This window comes from Narcine bancroftii, chromosome 11 (assembly GCF_036971445.1).
Source record: "Narcine bancroftii isolate sNarBan1 chromosome 11, sNarBan1.hap1, whole genome shotgun sequence".
Lineage (NCBI taxonomy): Eukaryota > Metazoa > Chordata > Chondrichthyes > Torpediniformes > Narcinidae > Narcine > Narcine bancroftii.
Window position 1 is genome coordinate 32,197,639 of NC_091479.1, and position 27,546 is coordinate 32,225,184.

Genomic DNA, 27,546 nt, shown 5'->3' on the forward strand with positions numbered 1-27,546 from the left:
TATAGAATGAATCAAGAGACAAGATGTCTGTCCAGCGGCAAGCGTCGAAGGCACTTCCTGAAACGGAGGCTCTGAAATTACAGGGAGGTTCTGGCCGGTATGAGGCCCGGCTTCCTCTGGAAGGAGGAGAGGAGGCAGGGATAATGTGGGGGAAGGGGTGGGGAGGGGAGGGGGTAGTGGTGGGGAGGGGAGGGGGTAGCGATGCCTTCCTCCATTCACCTCCCATTTCCTCTACACCGTACCCCTCCTCATTCCCATGCCCATTCCCCTCCTCCATCACCTCCCCATTTCCCGTGCCCTACTCGCCTCCCCCGCTCCCCTCCCCAACCTAACCCTAACCCCTAACAAACTCTATCCTTAACGTTAACACTACGGATACCCTTAAACACTACACCACGTCCCCAACCCTAACTCTTATTTGTACTCTATCCCCTAACCCTATCCCTACGGTGTCCCCTAAACCAAACCCTAATCCTACCCACCTTCCCCAAACCCCAACTCACACCCCACCTCTACCTCCTACTCCTACCTCCTTCCCCTAAACTTATCACGCCCACTTCCCTGAACTCTAAACCTAACCCTAAATCTCGACCTAACCTGAGCCCACATCTCCTAACCCTAAACCTAACTGTACCTCTACACGTCCCTGACCCTTATCTTAATTCTACCCACCTTCCCCAACCCTAACCTAAACCCTACCCCTATCCTCTACACCTACCCCCTTCCCCTAATCCTATCCCATACCTGCACCCCCTACCACTACCCCATAACCTACCCCTACCCTCTCACTACCTCCTTTCTCCTACCCCCTTCCCCTATCCCTCCTTCCCCTAAGTTAGGGGTAGGAAGGGGAGGGGAAGGGAAGGAGGGGAAGGGGAGGAGGGGAATGGTAGGAGGCGAAGGGTAGGAGGCGAAGGGGAGGGGCAAAGGAGAGGGGAAGGGGAGGTGAAGGGAGGAGGGCTGAGTTTAGGGCATAGGTGTGAGGGTAGGTGAAGGGGAAGGTGAGTGGGAGGGGGTTGGAATGGAGGAGAGGTAGGGGAGAAATGGGTGGGGGAAGTGGGTGAAGGGATATGGAAGAAGTGGGGAATGGAGTTGGCAGGGAAGAGGGCGAAGGGGAGGGGTTCAGGCCATCATGATGTTGTCCGTCCTCTGTTCAGCTGGGCTGGAATGTTCTTCTGGACTCGTGTCTTGTCTCTGAGATCACTCCTTCTCCTGGGAAGAGAAATACGAGTGATGGAGATGCCGTCTCCGAGGCCTGATCACGATGACTTTGGAGGGCCCCAACTCTTCCCCCATCACCCCCCTCCCTACCCCTGCACACTAGGTCCTTTCCCTTACTCTGCTTTACCTGAGGAAGTGTGTTATGGAGAAAACCACAATCTATATCTGCAGAGCTCAGAGTACTGTGTCTCCATCAGGCAACACCCTGGTTCACCACGACATGGCAGCAAGATGCTGGACAAATCATGGATGGATCAGTCAAGTCCCTTCAGCTGACCCATCTGAATATACCCGACTACAATATTACACTTCCCTCCCTCTCACCAGTACCTTCTGCTTTTCTTTTATTCCTGTCCCTATATTAAAATCTTTTTCATGCCTTTTTTGGACCAGCCTCCACTACTACCCATGGCAATGCATTCCAGCCACCCACTACATTCTGTGTCAACAAAATATCCCCCTCACATCTTGTCTAAAGTTCCCTATCTCATCATATTTAGACGTCCACTGGTATTCTCGCCCCAGGAATGCACACAATATTCCAAGTGTGGTTTCACTAGAATTTTATACATCTGCAACGTTACCTCACAGTTCTTGAACTCAATCCCCGACTCCTGAAGGCCAGCACACAATACACCATCTTAAAATCCCTCTCAAATTGCACAGCAACCTTGAGCGATTTATGGAGCAGGATCTAAATATATCTCTGTCCTGCACACTGTTCATCATCCTGACATTAACCAAGTGCTCTGCGCTCACGATCTTGTAATCCGCATTCAATAAAGATATTGGACTATATGAAGCTAATTTTAATGGGTCTCCAACCTTCTTTGGAATAACTTTTATTCGTGCCCTTGAAAATGACTCTGGAAATAAACCTGTACCAGTTGCTTGTTTAAGTACATCTGTATTTACAGCATTCAACTCCATCTGTCACTTCTCTGCAAACTGGATGACCTATGACAAACTTCTACACTGTCTACAACATCTCTACCTCTGTGTCATCCCGTGACGTACCCACCCTTCCACTCCCATCATCATTCATAAAAATCACAAAGAGCAGGGGTCCCAGAGCAGATCCCTTTGGAGAGCCACTAGTCATTGTTCCATCTACTACTACCCTCTGTTTACTGCAGACAAGCCAATTCTGAATCCACACAGCCAAGGCTCCATGGATCCCATGCCTCCTGACCTTCTGAATGAGGCCACCATGACGACCTTGTCAAGCACCTTACTAAAATCCACGTGCAGCACATACAGACCTTGACCTTCATCTATTTCCTTTGACACCTCCTCGAAATACTCAATTTGACTTGTGATGCAGGACCTGCTCCTCACAAAACTATCCATGAGTTTCCCCAGCATGTTTGTGCATTGCCCTCGGACTCAGCATCTGCAGACTTCCTGGCCAGCCCCTCCCTTACCCCTACCCAGAGCTTCCGTATCCATTACAACATTAAGCATTGCTGCCCAGTACTGCCCAGTACAGACCTTTGTAAACGTTCTCCACAACCAACTAACCCTTACCCGTACCACACCCATAACTATGGGTGGATTAAATATCCAATTAACTTCTTTCTCATGAATTTGATGTTGATTCCAATTTTGAATAACTTTTCATAATTCTCGATCAGCTCCTTTAAAGTTCGATCCATTATCAGAACATAATTCTTTTACTTGACCAGGTCTAGGAATAAAACGCAAAAGAACATTAATAAATGAGTCTGTATCAAGCAATGACGCTGCTTCAATATGAATTGCTCTCATAGTCAAACAAGTGAAAATAATTCCATATCGTTTTTCAACACTTCGTCCTCACTTTACTTGCAAAGGACCAAAATAATCAACTTCTACGGATGTAGTTGGGAATTCATCAGGTGAAACTCTGTCCTGTGGTAAATCTGCCATTTGTTGTTGTCCAGGTTTTCATTCTCTCTGTTAGTCACAAAGAGATGAAACCTCATGATTTCATTATTAATATATTTAAGCATTGATGTTCTATCAGTCCAAAACACAGGATCTGCTAACTCCATCTGTAATTCTCTTTTTAACATAGCGTCCATTTTACTCGCCGTAGTAGCAGCAGTCAATTCCATTCAAGGTCTGGTGTCTGACTTTAATGGAGCCACTCTGGCTTTTCCCATTACAAATCCACCATCTTCTCGCACTTGGTTATTTCACAGGACTCAGTAACTGACAGGATCAAAACCACCTTCGTTTAGATCAGAAAAATGGTGTAACTGAGCAAATGTGGCCACTCCAAAGTCTGTTGACTTCAAAACTTCCAAGTATTTGAAGACGCTCAATCCAATTTTTCCAATCTTGTGCAATGGATTCTGGATTAGTTTCATCCCATCCAAATTTTCTTCTGCACAAAACTGGTATTTGGCCGGGCTAACCATTAGGCCGAATTCGGCCAGTCGGGAGAAGAGGGTGTGCAGTTGAGACTTGTGTTGTGCCCAGTCTCTGCTGGTGACAAGAATGTCATCCAGATAAATGAACGCGAAATTCAAATCCCTGCGCACCGTATCCATGAGGTGCTGGAAGGTCTGGGTGGTGATCTTGAGCCTGAAAGGCATGCATAAAAATTTGAACAAGCCAAAGGGGTTGATGATGGCTGCTTTGGGGATATCCTCAGGGTGCAATAGGATTTGATGATACACGTGTACCAGATCGACCTTGTAGAATACTCTCATACAATGCAGATTGGCCGTAAAGTCCTGAATGTGAGGGATGGGATAACGGTCAGGTACTGTCATGTCATTAAGCCGTCGAAAATCTCTACAGCGGCACTAGCCACTGGAGGCTTTTGGGACCAGGTGGAGCGGCGAGGCCCAAGGACTGTCGGAGCGATGAATGATCCCCAGTTCCTGCAGATGTGAGAACTCCTCTTTCGCTCTCTGGAGCTTATCCGGCGGGTTTAACAGTAATGTACGATAAACTGATCAGACACTGTGACAAAAGGTTCACAGTTTGGAGAATATTTAACGGTGATATACGGTAGACTTTGGCAGATACTGCGACACCGAGTTCACAGTAGTGAGAAGGTTTAACAGTAATGCACGATAAGCTGTGGTAGATACTGTGATACCAGGTACACAGTTAGAAGAAGGTTTTACGGTGATGTAATCTTAACTGTGGCATATAAAGTGACACCAGGTTCACATTGGGGAGAAGTTTATGGTGATGTACGGAAGACTGACGCAGATATGGTGACACTACATTCACAATGAGGAGAAGGTATATCACTGATGTACAATAAACTGTGGAATATACTGTGATGTACGATAAATGGTGGCAAAAACAGTGATAAATGGGTCAACGTGGGGAGAATTTTAATGGTGATGTACAGTCGACTTTGGCAGATACTGTGACACCGTGTTCACAGTACTGAGAAGGTTTAACAGTGATGTATGGTAGAATAAGGCAGATTCTGTGACTCCAGGTTTACAGTAGTGAGAAGGTTTAAAAATGATGAACAATAAACTGTGGCAGATTCTGTGAAACCTGGTTCACAGTGGGGAGGAGGTTAATGGTGATGTACAGGAGACTACGTAGATACGTTGATACTGGGCTCAGAGTGGGAAAAAAGCTTTATTGGTGACGTATGGGAAACTGAGACAGTTACTGTGACACCGGGTTCATAGTGGGGAAAATGTTTAACAGAGCTGTACAATAACCTTTGGCGAATACAGTGACACCAGCTTTACATTGGGGAGAATTTTTAACGGTGATGTACACTAAACTGTGGCAGATACAGTAAAACCGGTCCCACAATGGGGATAAAGTTTAATGGTGATGTGTGGTAAACTTAGGCTGATAATTTAACACCAGGTTAACAGGGGGAGAAGGTTTAACGTTGATGAATGGTAGACTGAGGCAGAAACTGAGAGACAGCATTCACAGTAATGTGAAAGTTTAACAGTGATTTACTATAAACTGTGGCAGATACTGTGACAAGATGGCGTAGAGGGTAGACGCGTGGTTCCACCCTTTCCCAGTTAGATCATTAAATGCTTGATTTTAAAAGTTGTAAAAGTGATTTAAAATACTGTTAAAAGACTTTGGAATAGTGGAGGATCGAAATGGCTGCAAATGTGAAAAAATCGAAAACTCAGTTACAGAAGAAATTACCTTACAAAAGTGTTGAAGAATTGTGGCCGAGTTCAAGTTGAAGCAACGGAGTCATCGACTGGAGTCCCCAAGCCTCAGAGGACTCCCGCCCGGCTTGTGCCATCGCAAGATGGCGCCAGCTCAGCGATGATTTTGGCAGTTTTGACTCGTGCGCTCGTGAACACAGGCGTGAGTGTGAGCCAGCTGAGCGTGGACAGGCCCGTGAGCCTGCAGCATTGCCTGGTGGTCCGGGGGAGCGCACTGTAGCATCAGAAGATGCACCTGCGCAGTCGGTGCCCTACCGGGCATGCAAAGTGTATTGAGGGTCCACGAACCTTTGGAGATGATATGGGCTGTGGGGGAGCCTGAGCGGCAGTGAGCTGATGAGGTCGGCACGCTGTTGTCGGGTCACCAGACCTGCAGCCATACTGGAAGAGGACTTACTGCTTTGGAGGAAGAAGAGAGCTGTCGGTCTCAAAGGCAGGTGATGGATCCTGGACTGGATTCTGTGTTTCTAATTCTGGAAGGGATTGCTCAGCTCATGGAAGATATGGCAAATATATCAATGCAGATGACTCATCAGATGACTCAAGGATTTTCGGAAATGAAAACTAAAATGAACACTGTGTTTGAAGAAATAAATTTCATGAAGCAAGATATTAATGTAGTTAAGAGTGATGTTACGAGATGGACATGATCAGTGGATACTGTGCAAGAACATTTTTAAAAGATTGAAGAGGCTTTCTTGAATGCAAGAGTCAAGTGGAGAGTAATAGAGAAAAAATGGAAAAAGTGGAAGATCCTTTTGTAGATTGGGGGATTCAGAAGAAGGAATTATTGAAGAAGTTTGACTCATTAGAAAACCAAAGTTGTAGAAATAATGTTAAGATAGTATGTCTTCTGGAAGATATGGAAGGTTCGGATCCGGTGAAGGTTTTGAAGAAATGGATCCCAGACGTGTAGGGCAGGTAATTCGTTGTGGATGGACTGGAATTAGATCGAGCGAATAGAGCGTTAAGGAAGAAACCGTTGCCAAGCCAATTACCACGAGCAGTTTTGATTCGCTGTTTTAAATATCAAGACAGAGAGATGATCCTCCGATTGGTGGTGGAGAAAACACGGCAAAATCAGGATCCACTGATGGTTCAAAATAATAGGGTTTTTTAAAATGTAGATCTGAGTCAAGAAATTATCCTAAGAGACCGAGAATTTAATTCAGCCTAAGAAGTATTGTGGCGAAAGGGATATAAATTTGCTTTTCATTATTCGGCAGTATTGAAAGATTTTTATGGGAATTTTCAATCTCAGTTTTTTGAGAATGACCATGATGCTTTAATATTTGCTAATTCATTGCCAGATGTACGAGGAAATGGGCGATCGTCACCATTGTCATCGAAGGGAAGGGTCAATGGGAATGGAAATGGGAAGATTGGAAAATATGGAAAGAATGGGAAAAAAAGTTGAATTGACGCAAAGTCTTCTCGATATTGAAGATCCGGAACAATCATTGGGACTGGAATCACTGGGTTGAATGTTTTTGTTTCAGTACTTTGTGAAAGTCTGACTGGGGGTGGGTGACACTGAGTCCTTTAGTCACCTGCCACTTGTGGACTTCATCACACTCAGATTTTTAGGGGGCTGCTACTTTTGAGTAGTTTGTTTTGGGATTGATTTTTGTCTTTTTTTTGGAATTTTTAAAATAGGTGGGGATTAGAATACTGTGAGACTTAGAAGGGGTGCATTATTTTATAGTAGGATTCACATTTGTGAGAAGGTTTAACAGTGATATACCCATGAACTGCATCAGATACTGTGACACCAGGTTCACAGGGGGAGAAGGTTTAACAGTGATATAGGGTATGTTGAGGTAGATAATTTTACACCAGGAGTAAAGTGGGGATCAGGTTTAACAGTGATGTACTGTAGACTGAGGCAGATAATGTGACACAAGGTTCACAAGGGAATAAAGTGTAATGGTGATGTACGTTATGTTGAGGTAGATAATGTGATACCAGGTGCACAATGGGGAAAATGTTTAACGGTGATGTATGGTAGACTGAGGCAGATACAGTGACACCAGGTTCACAGTTGGAGAAATTTCAACAATGATGTACGGTAGACTGAGACAGTTACTGTGACACTGGGTTCACAGCAGTGAGAATTTTGAAAAGTAATGTCCGATAAACTGTGTCAGAAACAGTGACACCAGGTTCACAGTGGGGAGGAGGTTTAACGGTGATATACGGTAGACTGAGGCAGATACTGTGCCACCAGGTTCACAGTTGGAGAAATTTCAACAATGATGTACGGTAGACTGAGACAGTTACTGTGACACTGGGTTCACAGCAGTGAGAATTTTGAAAAGTAATGTCCGATAAACTCTGTCAGATACAGTGACACCAGGTTCACAGTGGGGAGGAGGTTTAACGGTGATATACGGTAGACTGAGGCAGATACTGTGCCACCAGGTTCACAGTTGGAGAAGGTTCAACGATGATGTACGGTTGACTGAGACAGTTACTGTGACACTGGGTTCACAGCAATGAGAAAATTGAAAAGTAATGTCCGATAAACTGTGTCAGATACTGTGACACCAGGATCACATGGGGAGAAGGTTTAACAGTAATGTACGATAAACGGTGTCAGATACAGTGACACCCATTCACAGATGTGTAAAGGTTTAATGATGATATATGGTAGACTAATAAGAGATATTGAGACAATGGGTTCACAACATTAACAAGGTTTAACAGTCATGTTCGATAAACTGTGTCAGATACTGCGACACCAGGTTCAGAGTGGGGAGATGTTTTAATGGTAAAGTACAGTAGACTTTGGCATATACTGTGACACTGAGTGCAGGGCAGTAAGAAGGCTTAATGGTGATGTGCGTTAAACTGAGGCAGATACTTTAACACCAGGTTCACAGGAAGAAAAGTTTTAATGTTTATTAACGGTAGACTGAGGCAGAAAATGTGAGATGGATTCCACAGTAGTAAGAAGGTTTAACAGTTATTTACTATAAACTGTGTCAGATACTGTGACACCATGTTCACATTGGGGAGAACGTTTAACAGTGATGTACGGTGAATTGAGATGGATACCGTGTCACAGGGTGCACAGTGGGGAGGAGGTTTATCAGTGATGTACGGTAGACTGAGCCCAATACTGTGACACCAAGTTCACAGTAGTGAGAAGGTTTAACGGTGATATACTGTATATTGAGATATATACAGTGACACCAGATTCATGTTGGGGAGAAGGTTAAATGGTGATATACTGTACATTGAGATATCTACCATGACACCAGGTTCACAGTGGGGAGAAGGTTTAACGGTGATGGACGGTAGACTGAGGCAGACTCTACTACACCAGGATCACGGGTGGGGGGGGGGGGGAGATAGTTTTTCGTTGATGTATGATAGACTGAGGCAGAAACTTTGAGACAGGATTCAAATTCGTGAGAAGGTTTAATATTGATGTACGATTAACAGTGTCAGATACTTTGACATCAGGTTTATATTGGGGAGAAGGTTTAACGGTGATGTTCAGTCGAGGGAGGCAGATACTGTGACACCAGGCTCATTGTATTGTTCATTTATCTAATTTATATGCTCCATTTTTTTGTGGCAACTTCCAAACATTCCATAAACTTCAATTCTAATCAGATTTTGTTCATTTAAATAGGTCACCACTAAAAGCCCAAATTGTTTGATCTCTTAAGTACACAGCACAAAATTAAATTCTTTACCTGGGTTTGGTTCAACGGCACTTCAGTCTGCTTCATTATTTTTTCAGACCCTCGTTTTGAGCTTTCTGCTTTGCCCAGCCGATTTGCCAAATGGGCATCCAACTCTGTCTTTTCAGCTTGACCCAACGTCTCCTCTGTAAACTTAAGCAAACCAAGGAGACCAAAGTTAACATTTTCACATCTGCATTTTCAAAAACAAAAATCACGCTGTGACTTGCAGTTTCACATCATAATCCCACTTGCTAAACTTGCAAGCAACTGCACCGCATCCTACAGCTGGAAAATTGCAAGAAAACTGCTTGGTTAAAGCAAAGATTCCACCCAGTCACCCCATTAAAGGCCTCCAAGTGAACAACTGATAGCAACTTGAAAGTTAAATACAAAGATCTGCATCAGGAAGATTAATGGGGTTTTTAAATAAATCATTTCCACTATTGAAAGATAACTCCTCAGGGAACACCAGGCTCTTGTTGAACAATTCCTGTTGTATTCCTCAAAATGGTTTGAATCTTGATTTCAAGCAGAGTCATTTAGTGAGATTGTTGGTCCAGAACAAACCCTGCCCACACACTTCCTTAAATACCTGCAAAGTCCTGGTTCAGCTCTGCTCAATGCTAAAGCGATCAGAGCTTTTCCGAAGAGATAACAGACTTCAGATGCTTATACGTTGAGTCACAAACACCCTAATACTTCCCTGAACAGCACACCTCTCTCTGAAAACCAACAAGAATCGTCCTGAACAGTAATTATTTACCTTTCGAGCACCAAACCTGGTGAACTTTATATATGTTAAATTCTGTGCACAGTAGAAGAATGGCCTGCAACCAGTGAACTTAGAGTATTGAGAAGTGAGATTGGACTGTGAACCAAAGAACTTTTCTGAACTTACACACACGTGCACTTAGAATTAGAAGGGGGGAAAGTTGGGTAAATTCAGTTAAAGTAATAAAATAGTGATAAGTTAAAGTGTAATTCCATTTTCATCTTGAAAGATAATTAAAATCAGCTTTTGTTTAAGTCACCATTTGTCTTGGTGAATATCTATTACTGCTGTATTTTGGGGTCCTCTGGTCTCGTAACAACCCTAATGCTTTAGGTTATGACAATGGTCCATAAATGAGTCCCAGCATCTTTTGAAAGTTATTAATTGACTCTTCTATAATTTTTGTGAATATTAACAAGACATAATATCATTTAACTGTTGTGTTTGTGTCATTGGAGAATTCCCTTTCCATTCAATCAGAATTAGAGTTTTGGGTGCCATATTTGAGAAAAGATGTGCTGGTGTTGGAGAAGGTCAGAGATGATTTACTGGAATGATATCAGGAATGAAAGGGTTAGTGCATGAGGAACAATTGTTGACTCTTCGACTGTACTAGTTGGGGTACAGAAGGATAAGGGGGACCTCAGAGGCATTTCAAATGCTAGATGGACTGGGCAGAGTACATATGGCAAAGATGTTTCCCATGTTAGAGGATTCTAGGACAGGATTTTAGGGTGTCAATTTAAAACAAATGTGGAAAAATTGATTTTGTCAGTGGGTCGTGAAACCCCCGTGAGGTCATTGGGTGTATTTAAGGCAGAGATTGACAGGTATTTGATTAGTCAATGAATCAAGGGTGATGGGGAGAAAGCTGGGGAGTGTGGGTGAGTGGAAGAATGGTGGAACAGACTCGACGGGCCTACTTCTGCTCCTATATCTTGTGATCTTTCTCCAGCTGGAGACCTCGTCAACCCTCCTCGTGTATTCCATTCTTAGAAAACATTCTGCATCGTGGTTTTATGTCACGTGAACCCATTTCCGATTCAATCCCATGTTACAAGTAACCCAATGCAAATTCTGCATTGAGAGGACTGCAGCTTCCTCATTTTAAAAATTGTTATGGAGCAGCTCAAATGAGATTTCTTGCTTCTTTATTTGAAAGGGTTAAAATAGAATCAAATAAAAAGGAGAGGGAAAAGCAGAAGAATTTATATACAAGTGGGAATCAAAATTAATGGTTGGTGATAAAGATACACAATTGTTGAAACATTTGATTAATATATGGAATACAATAAATGATGAAATTGGTGTAAGTGGATGTACATCACCCAGAATGGCTTTGATTCAAAATCCTCGTATCTTTTTCAAAGGATCATCAATTTCTCGATAGCGACTTTCGTAAGGGGATTATAAATGTTGAAGATTGTCATGAAAGGGGTCAATTAATGTCATTTGAGCAACTGAGAAATAAATGTCGTATAACTCATCGCAATCTTTTTTGCTCTTTCCAACTAAGAGCATATTTGAAGGATAAGTTAGGACCAACCATGTTGTACTGAAATAGAACTCCTTATAAGAGGAATTGTTAAAAAAAAAATATTTGATGATGTCCTCTTTATTACAAGTAGGAAATTTTAAATGAGGATTTCATAAGTTGAGACAAAGGTGGGAAATGGATCTGAATAATTTAATTGAATGGCAAATATGGGGAGATCCATAAATTAGTTCAGTATAATTGTTTTTACATCAGTCATGCAGCAGATGTCAGCAAGGATTTTATCTGAAAGCTGCACCTGGAGTCAGGTGACTCAGGCAGTTGGATTTGAAAAGCTTAACAGGAAGCTGATTTCCAATAGAGATCACGTGATCCAGGTGAGTTGTATAAATTCACTTCAATGCAGCGTTTTGGATCTATTGACCAGAGTTGCATACTGCAGCAGTGAGGAAGGAATTCACAACTAGTTTTTCTTCTACAGTTATTTATTTCAGCAGTGAATTTGAATAGAATAAAATGAGAATTATCAGATCAATGTTTTAGGTGTGGTGAAGATGTCGCAACTTTCTTGCATTCAACTTAGCTTTGTCCTAATGTGAGATCTTTTTGGGGAGAATTACAATTTTTTTGGAACAAGTTACAGGAGATGTTTTTCCGCAGAATCTGACCTTATCTTTATTACAAAATATTGAAGGAACAAGGCCCAAATTAAATCTATTAATATATCAATGGAAATTTGTTAAATTAACGTTAGCAGTAATGAGGACATCTATTGCACTTACTTGGAAATCAGATATAAATATATTTTTAGGGATGCCAAGATGACATGCAAAAATTCAAACTTGTATTCCTTTGGAAAAAATTACATATAGCTTGAGAAATATGCTTTTGCAAATTTGGCACCTGAATATTCAAATATCAGGCTTCAATTTGTAATAATTCCCTTTCCATCCCTCTAGACATGTGAGATTCTCCTCTTAGTTACATTTTTTTTTAAATTTAGATTTGTTAGATTTCCTCACCACCGTGAACTCTGGGGAAGTGGACGACTAGTGCAGGGCACCAGAAAACAGAAAGACCACACCCCACCAACATCTCAGAAGCAGAGGATTCAATCCATGGGTCAGTATCCAAGGAAGGAGACCAGTGAGAGGTTCTGCAGCTGAAAGACACACATAGGTGGCAGTCTGTTGGTGACTTGAGGAGAGGAACCGATGCAGGCTGCGGGCTTCTGAATAAAGCAGTCAAGGAACTCACACCAGGCAGTGGATTGCTAGAGACTGGGTCAAAACTGGCTAAAAGGGTGTCAGGTATCAGACCTGGGATACGAGTGAGTGCTAAATGGTTCCTAATTATGTCAGAGGTTCAAAACTGGAGCTCACATTGCCAATGACTTTGATGGTCTGTGAGCATTGAAAGAGAATCCACAGACCCTTAGTGACTTGGCCCAGGGTTTGGGGTGGTGGGGGGGGGGGAGCACTCAGTCTTTCTCTGACTGCAAGAGGCATTTCAGGCAATTTCTGCCAGAGGTGAGTCTGTTTGTCTTACAGCAGGAAAAAAAGCAATTTTGTGTGATATGACACTTTTAAATTACATGACAGTAAATTGTCTCCTGAAATAGAGAGGTTCAACTTTCAAACTATTACAAACTCCACTCACCAGAGCTACCTGGATAATACCTCTTCCCTTTTATTTTTTTGCAAGGACACCATTGATTTTATCACAACTCCTCTGCTGCATCTGTCCTGTGACAGATTATATATTTTACATTGTATATAGAGATGTTTTTGAAAGAGATGGATTGTAGGAGTCATGGAGGTCACAAACAAACACAAACACTTCACAAAACAGCTCTTATTTAAATTGCAAGAGCTTTGCTGAGAGTGAGTCATGCAGGCGCCGAGAGCCTTTGCAAAGACAAAACAAGGAGACTGCTTGGCTATAATTTCAAAATTAGGTTTAAATGGATTATTGTTTTTAAAGCAAGAGATGAATGGACTCAGAAGTTTGGGTCAGGTGCAGTCATCTGGCTGGTTCCAGTTTGCTGTTCTAAGAAGGTCATGTGGTTTTGCAAGCAGAGAGTAGAGGCCAAATAGGCTTTTTTTTTTCTAAAAGAGAGAGGGAGAGATGGCAAGCTGACATCTTGTTGAAACCCCATTTTGAAGAAGGGTTGTGAGTTCTAAGTTCAGCCTGTTGAAAAACCTTGTGGCCCATACATGAGGAGATGGCTGGCTAGAAATGGTGTTTCACCTGAAATAAGGGAAAAAAAAAAGGAACTCAATGGTGACCTGCAGAAGAGGTTATCATTTGGAAAACCCTGATGGGGCTAGTTTCTTTGGCAAGACTCCAAAGTGAATGATCAGAGGGAATCAGATTTTGTGTGTCCAATGAGCAAGGAATCCCTCTCTGAAACCAACAAGCGCCTTCCTGGAGGGTAAACATTTACTTTTAAGCACCAGAGCTTGGTGAAAATTCATAAATGTTGAATCTGTGCACAGTATAAGAATTGATAGACACCGGTGAACTTGGACTTGTGTCAAAGAACTTTATACATATTAAATACAACTGTGCTTAGAATTGGAAGGGGGCAATGTAAGGCTGTTAAGTTAATAGTGATAAGTTAAAGTTTGAATCTATTTTTTTGTTTAAAGAAATTTAAAAACAACGTTTGTTTAAATAACCATTTATCTTGATGATTTACTATTGCTGCGAAGGTTTGGGGTCCTCAGGGCCTGTAACAGTCCCAGGATGAGGTCTTCTACTCCAGGATACCTAAAATGTCTTATTTCTTCAATAAATGCAGATTCCCCCATACTGTCTTTGATAAAGCCTACACCCTTATCTCCAATTCTTTTTCTGCCCTTCCCCCACTTCCTCTCTGGCAGAACAAGGACAGAATCCCTCAGGTTTCTCACTTACCACCCATCAGCTGCCACATCTGACACATTATCCTTGAATACTTCCAACTTCAGCACCATCCTCTAATCTGTTACATCGAACCTGCTCCACTCATATCCTCTTTTCACAGGGGCACGTCTTTCTGTGACTCCCTCGACGGCACTTCCCTCTCCACCCATCACCACCTCATGTAGTCCCCATTGGAACTGCAGAAATTGCCAAACTTGTCCCTACATCTCCTGGCACCTCTATCCAAGGCTACAATCAGACCTTCCAGGTGAGGCAGTGTTTCACATGCACCCCATCCAACCTAATCTACTACATTTGGTAGACTCAGTTGACCTCATTATCAGCAAGAACAATACAGACTGGGTGGCCATTTTGCTAAATACATGTGCTCTGTGGATCTAAACTTGAGCTTCCTGTGGCCTACCATATGAATTTTCGAACCCTTCCAGCAATATGTCTGTTGGCCCCATCCTTCGCCAGGGTGAGGGCAAACAATCTTAAAGAAAACACATTATATTCCTCCTGGGCAGCCTTAAACTCTATAGCATGAACACGAATGTTTCTAATTTAAGCAGCCACTCACCTCTGTCTGATTCCACTGTTTCCATCTCTTGATCTACTGCCCATTTGAATATAATTACTCCTTTAAGGCAGAAGACTTGACAGTGGTGTTTTCCCCATATAGTTTGCCGTTGAACAACTGGCAAAATTAAGTGGCAGTTGTTGCAAAATGAATGGGGTTATTGTTCAAAATCTGCCTGTGATGGAAAGTATTCTTGGACTGAATAGACATCTGGGCCAAATGTCTATTTAAGGACAATCTGTACGCGATTGTACATCCTAAAGTACAATGTCTACTTATATCCACTAAAGATTGTTAAAGAGCAAGAATAGACAATACAATCACATAAAATTCCCATCCATACAGCATACCTCCTTATTGGTCAGGAAGTGCCTACACTTCCCAAGGAGACTGAGGAGGTCAAGGCCAACAGCTCGATTCCTGAGATTTTACAGGAGTGCAGTTGAGTCTCCTGTCTGGCTTCATCATTCGATGGTCTAGTAGCTGGCAAATATCAGACAGGAATGATGGAAAGAGTTGTGAGTATCACTGGGGTCTCCCCTTCTCCTGTAGGTGACATTTACTGGGAGTGCTGTTCAAATAGGGCTCAAGGAATTGTAAAAAGACCATTTCCATTCAATGCACAGCATCTTTAACCAGGTCCTTCATCAAAATCAGGACCGCCAGGCTGGGTAATAGTTTCTTCCCACAGGCTGTGAGATGGATGAAAAGTATCCTGTAAGTACAATAATCATCCAAAATATTTATATATGTAACAGCTACTTCGATAGAGCTACTAAAGCAACACACACACACACACACACACACACACACACACACACCAGGTTAGTCAATACAAGATTGCTTTATTCAGACTTTACAGGCTTATTTTATTTACAGCGTGTCCCGGGCTCCATGGGACATCATTATGTATTTGCTGCCGATCCACGGGACCGCAGGTTTATATTAAGCCCTGAGTGTCCCGCACCTTCTGTCAGGAGAATCCACAGATCAACATGTCGTTCCTCGGCATGCAGCACCACGTGAGGATGGTCAATTAAATGGACGCCTGTTTGTCTTATGATTTCGCACGCCCGCCAAAGAACCGTGCCCACTCAGCCCATTACACAGCTGCTACCCACCCCCCAAGAACCGTTACCAGAAACTAAACCACCTGCTGCATGCACCTTAGGTGGACGCCCTCGCCATCTGTGCAGGGGGCACTGAATGGGGGAAGTGGGATCTACATGGGCAGGCTTGAGTCTGTCCACATGAAACAGCTACAATGTCCCCCAATGTCCATAGTATACACAACCCCATCCTTCTTCACCACACGACAATGGCCCTCATATGGTCGTAACGGCATTCGTGGGTCCTGTCTGCACACAAAAACAAAATCAGTGTCCAGGAGTGATGGGGGTACATTCTGTTTAGAGGTTCCATGCCAGTGGGTAGGAAAAGGTGATCGCAACACCACGTCGAAGGTGCTGAAGAACTTTCAGATGAGAGTTGGTTGTGAAATGAATGTCCCAAGAAACTGTAAGGACTGTACCATAAACCAACTCTTCGGACAATCCAGACATGTCTTCCTTTGGAGCCGGGCGCACTCCCAATAGAACCCATGGCAACTCATCGACCTAATTTAGACCGGTGAATCGGGCCTGCAGTTGCCGGTGGAAACGTTCCACAAGGCCGTTGGACTGTGGGTGAATTGTGTTCTGCGGACTGAAGTAATTGTGGGTCAGGAAACCAAATCTAAACATCCAATTGATGATGAATGTTCTGGCCCTTGTCTCAGTGTCACTGGATGGCAATGGGATGGCCTCTGGCCAGCGCGTGAAACTTTCTATGACTGTTAGAATCTATCTCATGTTTTGAGATACTGGCAATGGCCCGAGCAGGTTCACTTGCATGTGTTACAACAACCTGTGTACCGCCAGGAAAGGTTGAAGAGGTGCCTTAGTGTGGCACTGAATTTTGACAGTCTGGCAGGAGGTACATGTGCAGACACATTGCGCAATGCCTTTTTTCAGACCATGCCATAAATATTTATTTGACATGAGCTTGACAGATGTTCTGATGGACGGATGAGACAAGCTGTGTATCTGGTCAAAAAGGCATTGCCTCCAAGATGGCGGAATCACTGGTCTAGTGTAGCCCAAAGACATGTCACAAAGTAAGGTTGGCAGCCCAGTTGTGCTGCCACCTGCTGTATGTCCAGGTTAGTCATGGCCGTACTGTATTCCTGAACATTGGGGTCCATTGCCTGGACACTGGCTAATTCCGGAATATCAACATCACCCTGAATATGATATACAGTCAGTCTGATCAGCATATTCGTGACGCCATTGTTTTTACCAGAAATATAGTGCACATCCATGGTAAATTCTGAATTGTATGACAGTGACCCTGCTGTCTTGCCAACCATGGATCCGTTATTTTGATGAAGGCAAAAACGAGTGGCTGGTGGTCTGTGAACACAGTGAAATACTGACCCTCCAAAACAAATCGGATGTGCCGTGTCGCTTGATACAATGCACTGTATTTCATCTCCAATGGCTATAGATGTCGGCTAAAGAACGCGAGGGGTTGGCAATGGCCATCGACGTACTGCTCAACAAACACACCCAGGGCCATACTCGAGGCATCAGAACTAAATGTCAAGGAAGTGTCAGGGTTAGGTTGGGGGACCGTTGCTGCATTGGCTAAAGCATCTTGAGCATCACAAATCCAACCTCTGTTGTCCAGGGAACGTCCCTGTGCTTTGTGGTGAGGATCGGAAACCGTGGATAAAGAATGTCAGCAGCTGCTGGAATGAACCGGTGATGGAAGTTTCTCCTGCCCAAGAATTTCTGCAGGCCCTGATCCGTGGTAGGTGTTGGAAAAGCAGGGACTGCCTTTACCTTGCTGGAGAAGGGAAAGACACCGTTGGCTGTGATCTTGTGTCCCAGGAAGCTGATGGTGGATTTGCCAAATTGACATTTGCTAGGGTTGATGGGAAGACCAAATTCCCCCAGCCCTTGGAACAGGCGGAGTAAATGCAGTTGGTGATATCCTGACTGGCTATGAGGACATTATCCAAGTAGATGTCAGGGAACTCTAAATCTCTGCCCAAAGTGTCTATCAGCTGCTGGCAGGTTTGAACGGCATTCTTCAACCCAAGTGGCATCCGATGAAATTCAAAAAGCCTGCGCAGTTTATCAGGTGGAAGAGGGCGAGTCCTGGTGTAACTCGGCAGGCCTGAAGTGTCTCTGTAATGGGACACACCCTGGGCCATTTAGGAGGGATTGGAATTTGGTGAGAGAGTACAGGGAAATTCATTGAGGAGAGCAGCATGTGCATCTTTGTGCAGGGTCTGGACCCCGAGATGGGAAACACTCCCTTTGCTGCAGACCAGTGGGTATGTTTGAAAAGTGGTAACATGAACCAATTTCCTCCACCTCACGTCCACTAGAAAGTCACGGGACCTTAAAAAATCTGCACCCATAATGGGCCGTGTAATGGAAGCCAATACACAATTCCAATGGAATGTCACATCTATCCAAATCGTGACTCGTCGTGTGCCAAAGCAGGGAATTTTCATCCCATTTGCTGTTTGAAGAGCCAGGTATTGTTATTTACATGGTTTTTATTTCAAAATCGGTTGGGTGGGAGCAAACGGACCTCAGCACTCGTGTCTACAAGAAACTTGTGCTTACCAGTGTCATCTTGAAGACACAATGGGCCCGTACTTGTGCCAGATGCCGAGGCCATTAATGGTAGCCGGGTTTTTCATTTCCTACCTTTTTTCTGTAATAGGTACATGCAGGACACATTTATGGGCTTTTTTCCCCATTGGCGATGGTAAAAAAAGCATTCTCACCGCCCGTCAGTGTGTTCATCCTTCTTTGACTGAACTGTAGATACAGGAGGCTCATAGGAAATGGGATTTAGATCTGCTGCAAAAACAGTCTGTACGTGAGCAGACTCTTGCATTGGAGTATGATGGAGCCTATCAGCCTCCCGCGCTACATGGAAATCCATGTTAATGATTGGTATTGCGACACGACCTGGGAGTTTGGACAGGAATAGAGTCTCAAAAAGTATACAATGAGAATGACCATCTGCTAATGCAACCATCTCATTCATTAGATCGGATAGATTCCTCTCACCCGAGCCCTCCATATTTAAAAGACGCAAGCTGCGCTCATGTCTAATCAATTCCAGTGTGTTCAGGAGAAATTGGCTAAACCTGGTGTACTGGTTTTCCGCCAGGGGATTGGCAACAAATTCTCTTACTTGAGATGCTGTAACAGCGTCCAATGCACCTACTATGTACCAGAATGTCATGTCCTCTGCCATTATGCCTCAACACAAAACTAGGTTTCAGCCTGATTAAGTCATACGCAAGGTTGATGGGTCCAGAAAGGAGGCAAGTGAAGTCCTAACATCGATTGGGAAACAGAGTCAGTGAGAGGTCAGGATGGCTTAGAGTTTAGATAACGTGTTCAGGACTGCTTTTTGCAGCAGTATGTGGAGATGCCCACGAGATGGGGTCAGTGTTCGATCTGTGGGAAGGGAATGAAATGGGGCAGGTGGCGGAGGTGAGCGTTAGGGAGAACTTCAGATCCAGTGATCATGGGTCCTTTAGATTTAGCTTAATTATGGAAGGGGATAGGTCGGGTTCAAAGTTGAAGATCTTCGAGTGGGGGAAGGCCAGATTTAAAGAAATGAGAAGAGATTTGCAGGGAGTTGTGTGGGCTGATCTTTCAGCTGAAAATGATGTAGAAGAAAATTGGAGGGTATTTAAAAGTGAGATTTTGAGAGTAAGGGATCTTCATGTTCCAGATTGGCCGAAAGGCAAGACTCTAAGGAAGCCGTGGTTTTCTAGAAAAATTAGGAATGGTTCAGGATAAGAGGGAGGCCCATGCTAAATACAAGAAGCAAAAGATTGATCCTTACTTAGATTGTAGAAAGAACCTCAAAAGGGAAATTAGAAAGACAAAAAGATGGTATGAGGTGTCAATAGCTAATAAGGTGAATGTGAATTCTGAGGGTTTTTACAGATACATGAACAGTAAAAGGAGGTTGAAGGATAGAGTAGGTCCACTGGAAAATGGTAATGGTGGACGATGTGTATGTGAGGAGCTGTATGAGATGGGGGAGATATTGAACAATTTTTTTCTCTTCTGTATTCACGAGGGAAAGGGACACTGGACTACGTGAGATAAATTAGATGAATGCTTTAGTTATGGAAAGGATACGGATTATTAAAGAGAGGGTTTTGGATCTTCCAGGGTCAATGGAGGTGGATAAGTCTCCTGGTCCTGATGGTACTTTTCTCAGGACGTTAAAGGAGGTCAGGGAGCAAATATCCGGGGCTCTGACGGTGATTTTACAAAGATCACTGGAAGAGGGTGTGGTGTTGTGGGATTGGAGAGTTGCAAATGTAGTTCCGCTCTTTTAAAAAGAGCACAAGGTGTAGGCCAAATAATTATCAGCAAATAAGTTTGAGTTTGGTGGTGGCAAAAGTTATGGAGGGTATTCTTCGAGATAGTATGTACAAATATCTGGATAGGCAGGGATGGATCAGGGGCACCAAGCATGGGTTTGTGAAGGGAAAATCATGTTCGATGAATCTTGTTGAATTTTTTGAAGAGGTGATGAGAAAAGTAGATCAGGTGACGAGATCTATTTGAATTTTAGTAAGGCTTTTGATAATGTTCCGCATGTAAAGTTAGTTAGGAATGTTCAGTCACTAGGAATTAATAGATAGAGAGATGGGTTCAGAGGTGGCTGTGAAACAGAGAGCAGAGAGTCATGGTGGATAACTATCTGTCAGGATGGAAGCCTGTGTCTAGCGGTGTGCTTCAGGGATTGGTGCTGAGTCCCCTGTTGTTTATCCTTTATATTCATGATTTGGATGAGGGGGTGGTTAACTGGGGAGACGGCGGCCCCAGTCCGGGCACAGGGAGAGCAGCAGCGGCCCGGCCCCGGTCCGGGCGAAGGGTAGACGGCGGCGGCCCCGATACGGTCAGGAGCAAGGGGGAGACGGCGGCCCCAGTCCGGGCACAGGGAGAGCAGCAGCGGCCCCGGCCCCGGTCCGGGCGAAGGGTAGACGGCGGCGGCCCCGATCCGGGCAGGAGCAAGGGGGAGACGGCGGCCCCAGTCCGGGCACAGGGAGAGCAGCAGCGGCCCCGGCCCCGGTCCGGGCGAAGGGTAGACGGCGGCGGCCCCGATACGGGCAGGAGCAAGGGGGAGACGGCGGCCCCAGTCCGGGCACAGGGAGAGCAGCAGCGGCCCCGGCCCCGGTCCGGGCGAAGGGTAGACGGCGGCGGCCCCGATACGGGCAGGAGCAAGGGGGAGACGGCGGCCCCAGCCTCGGTCGAGTGAGACAGGCGGAGGCCCCGGTCCAGACAGGGAGTGGGAGGCGGCGGCCCCAGTCCAGGCACAGGGAGAGCAGCAGCGGCCCCGGCCCCGGTCCGGGCGAAGGGTAGACGGCGGCGGCCTCGATCCGGGCAGGAGCAAGGGGGAGACGGCGGCCCCGGCCTCGGTCGAGTGGGGCAGGGGGAGGCCCCGATCCGGGCAGAGAGTGGGAGGCGGCGGCCCCAGTCCAGGCACAGGGTGAGCTGCGGCGGACTCGGCCCCGGTCCGGGCAGTATGGACCGACCTAGGAGGGGAGGCAGGCCCCTCCAGCCCGGGTAAGAAACCTGCATAGGAGAAGGCCACTCCGATATAAAACCTACGACCCAAGGACCTCGCTGCCACGTCCCAGCTTGCTTGGCCACGGCACACGAACCATGGGTCCACGTCCTCCCCCTCCACGTCCTCCCCCTCCACGTCCTCCACGTCCTCCCCCTCCACGTCCTCCCCCTCCACGTCCTCTCCCTCCACGCTTTCCCCCTCAAAATATGCTCACAAACTCAAGCTAGCATGCTGGAACATCAGAACCATGCTAGACAAGGCTGACAGCCACCGACCTGAACGTCGGTCTGCCCTCATTGCACATGAACTCCTCAGACTTGACATCGACATAGCCGCTCTCAGTGAAGTCCGCCTGGCAGATGTAGGCAGCCTCCAAGAACGCGGCGCGGGCTACACACTCTACTGGTCTGGCAAGCCTTCGGATGAACGACGCCTATCTGGTGTAGGTTTCATGGTCAAGAGCTTCATTGCCTCCAAACTCGAAAACCTTCCGACAGGCCTCTCGGACCGAATCATGTCCATGCGACTCCCCCTTCAGAACAAGCGTCACATCACCCTCATCAGTGTCTATGCTCCAACCCTCCAGGCGGAACCAGCAGAAAAGGACAAGTTCTACACCGACCTGCGCAACCTCATCCAACGCACCCCTACAGCCGACAAGGTTGTCATCCTGGGCGACTTCAACGCTCGTGTCGGCAAAGACTCAGAAACCTGGCCAGGAATCCTGGGCAAGCATGGCGTCGGCAAGTGCAATGACAATGGGCGCCTCCTGTTGGAGCTCTGCGCAGAACAGCGGCTTGTCATTACAAACACCCTTTTTCAGCAGAGGGACGGCCTTAAGACCACCTGGATGCATCCCCGATCCAAACACTGGCACCTCCTGGACTACATCCTGGTGCGAGAAAGTGACAAACGAGATGTGCTCCACACCAGGGTCATGCCTAGCGCGGAATGCCACACTGACCACCGGCTGGTTCGCTGCAAGCTCAACCTTCACTTCAAACCAAAGCCCAGGAACAATAAAGCCCCCAGAAAGAGGTTCAATGTTGGAAACCTGCAGTCAGACGAAGCGAGAGGAAACTTCCAGGCAAACCTCAAAGCAAAGCTCGACGATGCAACCCGCCTCACGGACCCGTCCCCTGAAACCCTCTGGGATCAGTTGAAGACTACCATACGGCAATCCACTGAAGAGGTACTGGGCTTCTCCTCCAGGAAAAACAAGGACTGGTTTGACGAAAACAGCCAGGAAATCCAGGAGCTGCTGGCAAAGAAGCGAGCTGCCCACCAGGCTCACCTTACAAAGCCGTCCTGTCCAGAGAAGAAACAAGCCTTCCGTCGCGCATGCAGCCATCTTCAGCGCAAACTCCGGGAGATCCAAAATGAGTGGTGGACTAGCCTCGCCAAACGAACCCAGCTCAGCGCGGACATTGGCGACTTCAGGGGTTTCTACGAGGCTCTAAAGGCTGTGTACGGCCCCTCACCCCAAGTCCAAAGCCCGCTGCGCAGCTCAGACGGCAAAGTCCTCCTCAGCGACAAGATCTCCATCCTCAACCGATGGTCAGAACACTTCCAATCTCTTTTCAGTGCCAACCGCTCAGTCCAAGATTCCGCCCTGCTCCAGCTCCCTCAACAGCCCCTAAGGCTAGAGCTGGATGAGGTTCCCACCCTGGATGAGACATATAAGGCAATCGAACAACTGAAAAGTGGCAAAGCAGCAGGTATGGATGGAATCCCCCCAGAAGTCTGGAAGGCTGGCGGCAAAACTCTGCATGCCAAACTGCATGAGTTTTTCCAGCTTTGTTGGGACCAAGGTAAACTGCCTCAGGATCTTCGTGATGCCACCATCATCACCCTGTACAAAAACAAAGGCGAGAAATCAGACTGCTCAAACTACAGGGGAATCACGTTGCTCTCCATTGCAGGCAAAATCTTCGCTAGGATTCTACTAAATAGAATAATACCTAGTGTCGCCGAGAATATTCTCCCAGAATCACAGTGCGGCTTTCGCGCAAACAGAGGAACTACTGACATGGTCTTTGCCCTCAGACAGCTCCAAGAAAAATGCAGAGAACAAAACAAAGGACTCTACATCACCTTTGTTGACCTCACCAAAGCCTTCGACACCGTGAGCAGGAAAGGGCTTTGGCAAATACTAGAGCGCATCGGATGTCCCCCAAAGTTCCTCAACATGATTATCCAACTGCACGAAAACCAACAAGGTCGGGTCAGATACAGCAATGAGCTCTCTGAACCCTTCTCCATTAACAATGGCGTTAAGCAAGGCTGTGTTCTGGCACCAACCCTCTTTTCAATCTTCTTCAGCATGATGCTGAACCAAGCCATGAAAGACCCCAACAATGAAGACGCTGTTTACATCCGGTACCGCACGGATGGCAGTCTCTTCAATCTGAGGCGCCTGCAAGCTCACACCAAGACACAAGAGAAACTTGTCCGTGAACTACTCTTTGCAGATGATGCCGCTTTAGTTGCCCATTCAGAGCCAGCTCTTCAGCGCTTGACGTCCTGCTTTGCGGAAACTGCCAAAATGTTTGGCCTGGAAGTCAGCCTGAAGAAAACTGAGGTCCTCCATCAGCCAGCTCCCCACCATGATTACCAGCCCCCCCACATCTCCATCGGGCACACAAAACTCAAAACGGTCAACCAGTTTACCTATCTCGGCTGCACCATTTCATCAGATGCAAGGATCGACAATGAGATAGACAACAGACTCGCCAAGGCAAATAGCGCCTTTGGAAGACTACACAAAAGAGTCTGGAAAAACAACCAACTGAAAAACCTCACAAAGATAAGCGTATACAGAGCCGTTGTCATACCCACACTCCTGTTCGGCTCCGAATCATGGGTCCTCTACCGGCACCACCTACGGCTCCTAGAACGCTTCCACCAGCGTTGTCTCCGCTCCATCCTCAACATCCATTGGAGCACTTACATCCCTAACGTCGAAATACTCGAGATGGCAGAGGTCGACAGCATCGAGTCCACGCTGCTGAAGATCCAGCTGCGCTGGATGGGTCACGTCTCCAGAATGGAGGACCATCGCCTTCCCAAGATCGTGTTATATGGCGAGCTCTCCACTGGCCATCGTGACAGAGGTGCACCAAAGAAAAGGTACAAGGACTGCCTAAAGAAATCTCTTGGTGCCTGCCACATTGACCACCGCCAGTGGGCTGATATCGCCTCAAACCGTGCATCTTGGCGCCTCACAGTTTGGCGGGCAGCAACCTCCTTTGATGAAGACCGCAGAGCCTACCTCACTGACAAAAGGCAAAGGAGGAAAAACCCAACACCCATTCCCAACCAACCAATTTTCCCCTGCAACCGCTGCAATCGTGTCTGCCTGTCCCGCATCAGACTTGTCAGCCACAAACGAGTCTGCAGCTGACGTGGACTTTTTACCCCCTCCATAAATCTTCGTCCGCGAAGCCAAGCCAAAGAAAAAAAACATATGCAGAAGATACGAAAATAGTGAGGAAGGTTTTCTTGGATTACAGGACTTGGTTTGTTTGGAATAGTCGACTGAAAGATGGCAGATGGAATTTAATGTTGACAAGTGTGAGGTGCTGCATTCCGGAAAAAATAATCAAAATATGATATATGCAGTTAAGGGGAGGGCGTCGAGGAATGGAGAGGAACAGAGGGATCTTGGAGTTATGGTACATGGTTCACTGAGGTTGGATTCCCATGTAGACAGGGTAGTTAAGAAGGCATATGCCATGCTGGCCTTCATAAATCCTAGCATAGACTAGAGTATAGCTGTTTAAGGCATTGGTGAGACCAGGTTTGGAGAATTGTGTTCAGTTCTGATCTCCATTTATTGGAAGGATATAGATAAGGTGGTGAGGGTGCAGAGAAGATTTACAAAAATGTTGCCTGACTAACAACATCAAGAGCACAGAGAAAGATTAAGGAGATTGCGACTTTATTCATTAGAATGTAGATGGTTGAAGGGGGTTATGATAAGAGGTATTTAAAATTTTGAAGGGAATAGATAAGAGTAGATATGAGTAGAGTCTTTCCCCTGAGGGCAGGGGAGGTTGGAACAAGAGGGCATGAGTTAAGGGTAAGGGGGTAAAGCTTTAGGAGAAATGTTGGAGGATGCTTCTTCACTAAGAGAGTGGTGGCAAAATGGAAAGATCTTCCAGAAGAGATAATTGCAGCAGTGTCCATTCTGTCACTTAAGAGAAGGTTGGATGTGTACATGTATATGAGGGGGTTGGAGGGATATGGGCAGAGTGTGGGAGGGGGAAACTAGTGGAGTTGTTCATGTGAACTGGCACAGACTCGAAGGGCCGATATGGCCTGCTACCGTGCTGTAAACTGTCATATAGGTATAGTGTGCCGGGCTCCACGGGACAAGGTGGGACATCATTAAGAGTTTGCTGCAAGCAGGTTTAAATTAAGCCATGTGAGTATCCCGCGCTTTCTGGCCCATGTATCAAGGAATTCTCCAAGAGGCGGAGTCTCAAGAAAACAACCTCTATCCTCAAGGTCCCTCACCACCCAGGCCAGGCCTTTTTCACACTGCTATCACCAGGAAAACAGATCCAGGAGCCTGAAGACGAACACCCAATGGTACAAACACAGCTTCTCCCCCTCTGCCATCAGATTTCCAAATGGACAAGGAACCACAGTCACTCTCACTTACTCTTCATTTTGCACAAATGGATTTCTTTTTTTAAAATGTAATTTAGAACAATATTTGCACCTGTTTTGTTGCCACAATATGACAAATTTTGAGACATGTTCATCACAATAATTTTTTAATTCTGAACACTGCGCGTACATCAGAAAACAATCATAGCTAAAAAATCAATTTGAAAAGATGAATTAACAATTTCCATGCACCCTCCACTTTTACGTCTATTTTTCTAAATTCACTCCATGATCGAGACATCTCAACTTAACCCAACCCACATTTCTTCTCCCATTCAAAGCACTCAGTAATAAATCAAGGCAATAAAATAAAAACTCAATGCTGGAAATACTCAGCAGGTCATCTACTGGAAAAATAATCGGAGTTAAAACCTTCAGGTCGATAACCTTTCACTGGGATTCAAAAAGATGATCAAACAAACCTGATTCGCTTTGCTGAGAAAAAGAAGAGGGGAAATAACAAACTGAATACGTGGGATGAAAAGCCCGAGCAGCAGAAATGGCAGTGGTGCTGGATGAGTGGAGTCCACTCTTTGATCAACACATCTGTCTGCATGGAGGGGGAAAGGATAAACAAGACGAACATGATGTCGTCACTGGGAGGTTCAATACGACAGCTGCAGAGAATCTGAAATGAAGGAATGGTGAAAATATTTGTTTTTGGATCAATGTGACAAAATTTGACCTGACAAAAGAAAACAAAATTGCTTTGTTCTGCCAGAACTCTCTAGATCAAGGGGCACAATAAAATAGTCCAGAAGCCAACATTATGAAATTGAACAGCCAAGTTATAGAAATCGGCAGCAAGAGATAAAACACAATTACATAATTCCATGAAAGTGGTGTCACAGGACGACAGGGTTCTAAAGACAGCTTTTGTCATCTTGGTCTTCATTAATTAACAAAAAGAAAATAGGAGTTGGGAAGTTATGGTGAGGTTGGATAAGATGGTGGTGAGGTCCATTTTGGAGTATTGTGTGCAGTTCTGGTCACCTAGCTACAGGAAAGGTATTAGTAAGATTGAAAAAGTGCAGAGAAGATTTACTAGGAAGCTGCCAGGTCTTCAGGAGTTGAGCTACAGGGAAAGGTTGAACAGGTTGGGACTTTATTAATTGGAGTCTCTAAAAATGAGTAAGAGATCGCTTAAAGTGGCACATGAATGGGAAAAAAGGCTGAGAAAGACTGCAGTTGACCCAATTGTGAAGGAAATGTTTTGCCTGAGAAAAATTGTCATTGGCCCATTTCCTCTGGAGTTATGAAACCACGCACAGAACAAGTCAATGAGGTACAATTGATTCCACCTCAAGTAATCCCTTACAAACAGAGCACTTCTGGCACAGGGACTAAGTGGAATATGATCCGGGGGTGGGGGTGGC

The 27,546-nt window shown here is 45.4% G+C and overlaps 1 long non-coding RNA gene across 1 annotated transcript; it reads right to left on the reverse strand.

Moving 5' to 3' along the window:
* LOC138746373 (uncharacterized) lies at window positions 1-26,675 on the reverse strand. Its single transcript, XR_011346914.1, has 4 exons — window positions 26,593-26,675; window positions 9,086-9,226; window positions 2,749-2,908; window positions 1-1,212 (listed from the first exon to the last, which is right to left on the reverse strand). It is a non-coding gene; the product is annotated as an uncharacterized lncRNA (long non-coding RNA).
* Window positions 26,676-27,546: the final 871 nt, after the last annotated feature.